Raw genomic sequence first — 9,709 nt, 5'->3', positions numbered from 1 at the left:
TTGTCACTGCCAGCCTGGACTATCAAAAGCGGGTAATAGTCAGAGGGGCGAACCAGGTTTGGAAGCTTCCTGGTAATGTCTCTGACCCTGGCCCCAGGGAGGCAGCAGACTTCCCTATGTGTGGGGTCAGGCCGACAAATAGGGCCCTCCGTTCCCCTGAGGAGGGAGTCGCCCACAACAATCACCCTTCTTTCTTTCTTGGTGGAGGCAGTCCTGAGGCGTGGAGTCAACTTCCTCACCTCAGGCATCCTCCTGGGTAGGCTTCCTACCTCATCCTCACCCACCGGTCTCTCCAGCTCCAGGGCCTCAAACCTATTGTTCAAGGGCACCTGGGAAGGCGGCACCGGAAGAGGAGGGCATCTCCTGCGAGGTCGAGCAGGGACCTGTCTCCATTCCTCCTCAACTCGCAGGTCCCCTCCCTCTGCCCGATGGCAACAGGGCAGGGGGTCCACCCCCCTTTGGAGCGTCTCACCCTGGTCCCTCTCCCTCCGGTCCTGCAGGGAGTCGCTCCACCAGTCTATCTCCCGCTCGCACTCCCTGATATCCCTCAACCTCTGCACCTCCTCCTTGAGCTCTGTTGGAGCTCTGTCCTCTCTTTCTCTGTTGGAACTAGAAGACTAAATCTGTTGTATATCCAGATCCTTTACATTTATGGTTATGAAACTATACACATTCTACTCCTAAAAAACGATTCTTGGAAACTATTGCAATCCTATGGATGAAGTTCCTTAAAGCACACCCTGTGTCACCATATGCTAACCGGCAGCTTGCTGGCACAACAGCATTATCATTATAGAAAATGGATTAAAGGTAATATAGACTTCATTCAATTGTAGAATATACAGAGAAGTGCCCAAAGGAAATTTTAAAAGACATTAGCTTTGAAATTTCTTTATTCTTTTTCAGATCTGAAGAAGTGTTTGTATGTCCAAAAAAACATGTACTACACATGTTGTTCAAATAAAGTTCTTCCTACAAACATTTCTTTGCCTCATCTGCTGAAGATTATTTCTTTTCATAGCTGTTATGTTGTCTCTTTAGCTAAATTATTTTCCAAACACTCCAAAATGCAACCTGCTTTATTTTCTCTTGCATTTTCTTAAGTACAACAAAACAAAACCAAAAAGATGTTATCTTTCAATTACAACTAGTTCTCCAACTTCATTCTTAGTCTGTATTGCATGTCAAGAAAAAAAAAAAAAAGTAACAGCTTAGCTCAGCAATTGCATACAGTAAATACAATTGAATGGCAGCTGAACAATAAATTATCTACAATATAGAATTCCCATTAGCTTCTTCAGGCCATAAATCTGGAGTCCTCTACATAGCTTATAAGTGGGGAAACAGCTAAACCCCTGTCTCCACTGGTGGAAAGATTTCTTGGATACTGTTTCTCATTTGCTTGAATTGCACCCTGGTGTTAATGTGAAAGGAGATGGGAATAGAAGCAAGAAAGGGACAAGAAAAGTGCTGATAAATTTTAAAATTTTACAAGGGGTAAAATAACTATAAACAAGGGGGAAAATACAGTATAACCCAACAAGAAGCATGTCTCTTAGAAATAAATATCACTCAAGCTCATAAACAGTGAGGCCAGTGGTCATGAATGTAGCAGATGTTTATTGCCTTGTGTACCCTCTGCTATTTCGGAATAATCACTTAAATATTGCCAAATCCAGTTTTAATTTAAATTAGCTTCATATTTTCTTTCATGATTATTCCATTAAAGAAAAAGATCATATGATTAGTCAATTAAACAGAGAGGGAGAAACAAACAAACAAAAAACAAAACAAACACTCACACACACACACGAATAAAATAGGAGAGCAATAGCCTTTAATATTTTCAATTAAGATGTAGTGCCACCAATAAAAGATGCTTACATTTTAATTTTATAGGCACCTATGGAGAGCATTATGACACAAATGACTCAAAGCAAGGTAATCGTTTCAAAATATATTGTAGTGGAGGACCGTAAACAGTGCAGTGTATTAGCTTAGATGGTATGTGATGAAAATATCAAGTTTCCAGGAGTGCATTCAGTATTAGTTTCAATATTTCTTAGGGCACACATTTGCGATGCATGTCTTCTATTATGGGAGCCAAAGCAATGTCCTTACACAGAGCAAAACCCATTGCCAAAGGGATAGAGGAACTGACTCCTTGAGCTGTGCTTATGTGTCATGCTGGCTTTTGAACTATACCCAGATACATCAGTTTGAGGCACCAGGCTGTGGAAGAGGTTTCTAACAGTATGCATTTCCATGAAATCATTTGAGGCTGGTCTAAATGAGCCGTGGACAGAGAAGGAAATCACATAGTTATCAGCAAAAAAAAAATCAGCTAGAATCCACTATCACTGTCCATACATAACTAGAAAATGCAAAACGAGTTTGTCAAAAATCATGGTATCTTTGAAGTACATACAAAACCTATGTTATCTTCCTTATGGTAACATTCAAGAAAATGTATCCATTCCAGAAACTCTGGGTTTAAATTTTAGCAAGGGGCAATCACTTCCAGCAAACTTCAATATGTGGCTTGCTCTTTAAAAAGGTCTTTTAAATTTTGTTATTTTTAACTAATATTAACTACTTTTTTTGTTTTGTTTTCTTTTGTTTTCTTTTGTTTGTAATTCTTGCCAGAAGACAAAATCTCAGGACAGTGTTTATGTTGACCTTCTCCAACAAAACCAAACAACCTTCCTTCCTTCATTTCTCCCTTTCTCCCTTCTTCTCTTTCTTTTCTTTCTTTCTTTCTTTCTTTCTTTCTTTCTTTCTTTCTTTCTTTCTTTCTTTCTTTCTTTCTTTCTTTCTTTCTTTCTTTCTTTCTTTCTTTCTTTCTTTCTTTCTCTCTCTCTCTCTCTCTCTCTCTCTCTCTCTCTCTCTTTCTCTCTTTCTCTCTCTTCTCTCTCTTCTCTCTTTCTCTCTTTCCTCTTTCTCTCTTTCTCTCTTTCTCTCTTTTTCTCTCTTTCTCTCTTTCTTTCTCTCTTTCTCTCTTTCTCTCTTTCTCTCTTTCTCTCTCTCTTTCTCTCTCTCTCTCTTTCTCTTTCTTTCTCTCTTTCTTTTTCTCTTCCTTCCTTCCTTCCTTCCTTCCTTCCTTCCTTCCTTCCTTCCTTCCTTCCTTCCTTCCTTCCTTCCTTCCTTCCTTCCTTCCTTCCTTCCTTCCTTCCTTCCTTCCTTCCTTCCTTCCTTCCTTCCTTCCTTCCTTCCTTCCTTCCTTCCTTCCTTCCTTCCTTCCTTCCTTTCCTTCCTTCCTTCCTTCCTTCCTTCCTTCCTTCCTTCCTTCCTTCCTTCCTTCCTTCCTTCCTTCCTTCCTTCCTTCCTTCCTTCCTTCCTTCCTTCCTTCCTTCTTTCCTTCCTTCCTTCCTTCCTTCCTTCTCTTTCCTTCTTTCTTTCCTTCTTTCCGTCTTTCTTCCTCTCTCTTTCTTCCTCTTCCTCTTCCTCTTCCTCTTCCTCTTCCTCTTCCTCTTCCTCTTCCTCCTCCTCCTCCTCCTCCTCCTCCTCCTCCTCCTCCTCCTCCTCCTCCTCTTCCTCCTCCTCTTCCTCTTCCTCTCTTTCTCTCTCTCTTTCTCTTCTATTTTTCTTTCTCTCTCTTTCTCTGTTTTTCTTCTTCTCTTTTTGTTTCTCTCTTTCTCTCCCATCTCTGTCTCTCTTTCCTCTTTCTTTTCTTTCTTTCTTTTTTTTTTTTGTGTGGTTTGGCTTGTTGTGTCGTTTTTTTTTTTTTTTTTGTAACTCCACAATTTTGTGTTCTTTGAAAAGGGTCTGCAAAATACAGGAAATGGATAGATATGCTTGGTTAATACCTTACTAAGTGATCTCCCACTACCTTGCTGGCAACAAAACTCATGTCATACCTGCTACTTGTTACTTGTAATTCCCCTATGAGGTAGCTTCAGGCAACATCCATTTCAGGAAAGGTTTTAACTTGACTCTATTTACAAGGGCGTTTCCTTTATCTTTTGAGAGTCTTCTTCTCTTTTAATTAAAATATTAAAATGATTACACAGTGTCACATAGGAAGGCACCTTTGGGCAACTCCACCTTCCTTGCTAAAGGGGAAAAGGTGTCAGGTGAAGGAATGCACAGTCCATTAGGAGTGTGTATAAGAAAAGAGCAGCAACTCAACCCTGAAACAAAAAGGTCATTAGAAGTTGGGGGAATTTGGAACCAATGGAGATAATACAACTCTGTTGTTATTTCATATATGTAATGTGACCAAACAGCATTTTCCATTGTCTCTCTGTAAACTGTACTATACCCTTTCTGTACTGTAAACCCCCTAAGGAAATCTTGGAGAGTAACTTCCAGCTATGTACTAGTATCCACGACTGGCTTAGTGCAACATTGTTCCTCTTTTTAAAATGTAACCTAAGAGAAAGATATATTTTAGTGCAAACGTCACATGAAATTTATCATCAGACAGCTAAGACTCATCCTTGCCTTTTGTTATTTTGCCAAGAAGGTCAAGTTCATGACCAACGTTTTAAAACACAAATATTTGAACTGGAGATCAAATTCAGTTAAAGTTACTTGACCAAACATTGAAATGTCTTCTTTTCAATATATTGAGTAAAAACAGTATAACTTCGGATCAAAAGGAAATTGTCATTATCAGGGTGGAATGACAGTGGAGAATTTCACAATCTCTCTTTCAGTCACTCTGCCACCTTGGATGTTTTTCAGTAAGATATTTTATAATGGGAACAGTATTCATGTGTTTTGCATATCCTAGCAAAAGATTCTGCTAATTTGCTCTACTCTGGTGTTTTATTAGAGAATAGTTTGTCAGACTCGCAACAAAGGAATAGAGGTATACAGACATTACCAGTGGAGAAATTGGTAAATGACACCAATGGAGGATAGGGGTTACAGGGGGTTAATGCTGTGTGCTGTTAAAATTGTTGCTTCCTTAAACTGCAAATGCAACTCCTTAATAATGTTTTTGGGTGCTCTTTAATATTAAAATTTGCAGGAATGGTTTCATTTCAGAGTCAAGTGAAAATCAAGACCTTTATGTCTCATATCTGTATACATCTAGGTGTACCAAATGGGACTGCTGCTGTGGGGAAAGCTGACCACAAACCTTCAAAATGGTGGTAAATCCATGAACAGAGAGGTTGATCATCTGTATATTCAGCTTCAAAACACACAGGAAACTTTCACATCCACGTGCCAATGCCTCCCACTATTCAAGCTGAAATAAGCAGAGATTGAATATATCCAAATGCAATCCAACAAGCATGCCTCTCAAATGTTTGAGTGAAGAATTTAATGGTCAAAGAAAATGATAGTGGCAAGAGGTTTGCATGTAGCAATGTATAAGAGGAATATTTTCAGGTTTTGACCTTAAGCTCAACTAAGCATCATCAGGTGCTAATTTATTTGTCTGTGAGGGAAAGGCTTCAGGGAAAAGGGTGAAGCTAGAGTAGCAATGACAAAGACACATGCTTGTCAAGGTCATAATTCAGAAGCAGGAACTGGACATAATTACTCAATGACATATGCATTGTTTCAGAACAGGGAATGAAAATAAAGAAGCAACATTAATCAGAATGATAATGAGTCAATGATGAAATAATGGTGATCTAGCTGTACTTAGTTAGAACACCTGATGTCCAGGAAAATATCCAGGTAGTCACCATTTTCATACTGATTATATCATGAAAAATGAGGGTAATGATTCAGGTTTGGCATCCACATAGTTTCCCTGCACTAAGAAACTAATAAATGGACACTAAATCTTGATATACTTATCACATTGGACCTGTCAGGTGTGCATAATCTTTTCCAAAAAAGTTTCTTGGTCATTCAGTGCACCACAGTTTACTTTTTTCCACTTGACTCTCACTTTAATTGCATTAAAATACTTAATACTGCATTAACACTTCTTTTGGATATCATGTTTCTGAAATACTCGAATTGTATCTCCCTTCAGTAGCAGAAGGTGCCTCAAATAAGAAGGGACATATTGTGAAACAGCCTGGATAAAGAACTATGTTATATTTCAATTAAAAACTTGAATGAAGACATTGAGAATCTCCCAATGTAAAATCCCATGCCTAGCAATCAGCCAACAATACAAATACAGGCATGAGTGACTGTTCGGGCAGTAATTCATGCTGAAGGGACAAAATAATGTAGAAACAGGAAGAGTTTCAAGGAGGCACATAAAAATTTGCAGGCATACCTGGTAACAGCTTATCTGGAAAAAAAAAATAAATAAAAATAGGAATTTCTCTCACTGAGTGTTTTTAAGGAGATACTGGGCAACTGGGGAACGACTGTTCTGTTTATTGCCATACATCATGTGGGAAGACATTAGGGGAAGATAGAGAACTTTCAGATTTATTTACTGTGATTTCTGAAACAGTATTCTCTACTAAATTCCAGCCAGGAAAAATGCAATCATATAATAAGTCCTTCCCACACACATCTAAAGTAATGTACCTGTGTAATGTACCTCTGAGATATCTGATGCATTTTTACAGATCACTTCCATATGTGAATACTCCTGTAGCCTTCTTTCCTCATGGGCGTGTATATGTCTGGGGAAGAGATCCTGGTGAAGCAAAACAGAACATACCTACTACAGAGATATGCTTCTCACTCCATACCAATACCACTGATGCATCCCATGTCCTCTTAAGACATGCATCACTGCTGTGAGGAACCCACTCTCTTTTACGCCCATATCTGTTTGTTCTTTATAAACACGTTATAGGGTTTTGTTACTTTGCTTGTTTTACAAACCTGTCCAGACAATACCAATAACACGGTGCAACATGAAAGCCCATTGCCTTTAAATTGTATTTTCTTCCCCTTCAGTGCCTATTTTGGAGCACCTCTTTTCCCTTTTATATTTCCAATTTATCAGTCACTTAAATACCTTATGGGAGAATGAAGCCAACTAATTGTCCGTTTGATTTCTTGGCTCAGTCAGCTGCTTAAGGATTTCTTTTTTACATGGCATTTCTCATTATAAATAGGATAGACTGTTACCCACACACAAATATGCCATCTTTGTCACTGAAGCAATAGCACTTTAACTCCAGGAATTTTCAATAAAGTAGTCCACATTCAGCATCTCACTCTTCCCTATATACCTGCTGTGAATGAGCTTTCTGTTTCCTGCTGCTTTGAAATGAACAATTAAAGGGATTTCAACCTTGAGTAAGTCTGGGAACATGTGAGCATTTCTGTGGTCAATGGAGGATGTCTCATCCTGTGTTATCACCATTTGGTTTTCTTTCTCACAATATGATAGTCATTTCCTTTGTAAAGTTCATACGAAAAATGCAACAAACAAACAAACAAACAAACAAACAAAAGAACCAATCTGGATAAAAAGATAGATTGTTAATAATAATCTGAGTTTACAGTACGTTTTAGCCATTTACTACTAATCCAAACTAGAGACTCTTACCATAAAGTGATTTAATTCAACAAAGGCACAAACTTTACTACAGCTGGAGCCTGTTAGGGTTCTTCAGATTTTCACACATCATTACTTCATTTTTCTGCTTCCATACTCTTCCCTGATTGAATTCCTTAAGTTATACCTATCTACATCGCCTGATTCAAAACCTATCAAAGTCAATGGAAATGGTCATATTAACTTCATTGGGCGTTGGTCCAGGTTTTGAGCCATATGAAGCCTGAACCAACCTTGACCTTAGCGGAGATGAAACAAGTCACTCTGACATCATATCAGTAGTTTTGTACAATCCATCAGTAAAAAATATCACATATACAGCATGAGTGAATCCACCTGCCAAGAGCGATACTTTTGTGTTACTGGCTGGTGGTCAGTGTCATGCTCAGTCATGCTCTTCTCCCTGTATGATATCAGAAGTTATTCATATTAGGCATTTATTCCTCCTATTTAAAAATGAGAGCCTGGGTTCTAACTTTGCATTAACTGCTCATAAAGTTCTGCAAATTTCTCTCCTTTCTTTTGTGATTAGCACATTAATGATCTTCAGATGGTTCAGAGCAATGCTGCAGAAACTTTGGATGACTAACAGACCTTTCTATTGTTACTGCTGGGGAATGTATTAAAAAAAAAAAAAAAAAAAAAAGGAGATGTAATTAAGCAATACTCGTACAAATTATGAAAGGAAATGAATTGTGGTTTTGAGATAGATGGCAAAGCATTAATAAATTCCTCACAGCAAAATGTCCTTGCATCTTTAGTACACTCAGGTCATAAGTATGCAGCATAGGCTAGCGCTGAGCTGTGATTCACCTCAGTGGGTGAAGTAAATAGTGCCCTAAAACTGACAAAGAATTTATAAACTGTACATAATATGTGCAATGTAAAACTATTCCAATAACTTTATCATAATAATAAAAATTAGGATTTTGTTGCCTAGCCTATATCACCCATGGACATGTTACTGAAGAATTCTTTGGCTCAATATATGCAATACATTGATAGGCTTCAGGAATTTTTATTTTTTTCTTCTTTTTTTTCCTTCTTACAGGTATTTTCAAGAACTGATATTTTTTTTTTCCCTGTTCAAGGTACTTGAAATCAAATCAAAAGTCAGAATCTCAAAAATGTCCCTGAAAATTTACTGTCATTACTACAGCTACCATAAACCTAGTAAGACTAACTATTATGTCAGTAAAGTATTCTAAACCTTTTCCTATCAATATATTCTAACCCTAATTCACAGAATCACAGAATTGTCTAGGTTGGAAGAGACCTCCAAGATCATCTAGTCCAACCTCTGTCCTAACACTAACAAGACCTCCACTAAACCATATCACTAAGCTCTACATCTAAACGTCTTTTAAAGACCTCCAGGGATGGTGACTCAACCACCTGGGCAGTCCATTCCAATGCCTTACAACCCTTTCAGTAAAGAAGTTCTTCTTAACATCCAACCTAAACCTCCCCTGGCACAACTTTAGCCCATTCCCCCTCGCCCTGTCACCAGGCACATGGGAGAATAGACCAACCCCCACCTCTCTACAGCCTCCTTTAAGGTACCTATAGAGAGCGATGAGGTCTCCCCTGAGCCTCCTCTTCTCCAGGCTGAACAAGCCCAGCTCCCTCAGCCGCTCCTCGTAAGACTTGTTCTCCAGACCCCTCACCAGCTTCGTTGCCCTTCTCTGGACTCTCTCAAGCACCTCCATGTCCTTCCTGTAGCGAGGGGCCCAAAACTGAACACAGTACTCGAGGTGCGGCCTCACCAGAGCCGAGTACAGGGGCACAATCACTTCCCTAGACCTGCTGGCCACACTGCTTCTTATACAGGCCAGGATGCTGTTGGCCTTCTTGGCCACCTGAGCACACTGCTGGCTCATATTCAGTCGACTATCAACCAATACTCCCAGGTCCCTCTCGGCCAGGCAGCTTTCCAACCACTCATCTCCCAGCCTGTAGCTCTGCTTGGGGTTGTTGTGCCCCAGGTGCAGGACCCGGCACTTGGCCTTGTTGAACTTCATACAGTTGACCTCAGCCCATCGCTCCAGCCTATCCAGATCCTCCTGCAGAGCCTTCCTTCCCTCGAGCAGATCGACACACGCACCTAACTTGGTGTCGTCTGCAAACTTACTGAGGGTGCACTTGATCACCTCATCCAGGTCATCGATAAAGATATTAAAGAGGACCGGCCCCAGCACTGAGCCCTGGGGGACTCCACTAGTAACCGGCCTCCAACTGAATTTGGCTCCATCCACCGCAACTCTTTGGGCCCGG

At 39.7% G+C, this 9,709-nt stretch overlaps 1 long non-coding RNA gene across 3 annotated transcripts in view; it reads right to left on the bottom strand.

Moving 5' to 3' along the window:
* Window positions 1-2,934: 2,934 nt before the first annotated feature.
* Window positions 2,935-9,709, bottom strand: part of LOC308185263 — a 62,496-nt gene continuing 55,721 nt past the window's right edge. For 2 of the 3 annotated variants that reach the window (XR_013943230.1, XR_013943232.1), the window contains 2 exons: window positions 6,451-6,562; window positions 2,935-5,197 (listed from right to left, as the gene is read on the bottom strand). This is a non-coding gene — a long non-coding RNA (uncharacterized lncRNA). The remainder of the gene's footprint in view (window positions 5,198-6,450; window positions 6,563-9,709) is intronic. The other variant, XR_013943231.1, reaches the window with a different exon arrangement.

This window comes from Anser brachyrhynchus, assembly GCF_964034855.1.
Source record: "Anser brachyrhynchus genome assembly, chromosome: Z".
NCBI classification, from domain to species: domain Eukaryota; kingdom Metazoa; phylum Chordata; class Aves; order Anseriformes; family Anatidae; genus Anser; species Anser brachyrhynchus.
Note: the sequence above shows the minus strand (reverse complement) of the source record. Positions and strands in the feature narration are given on the sequence as shown.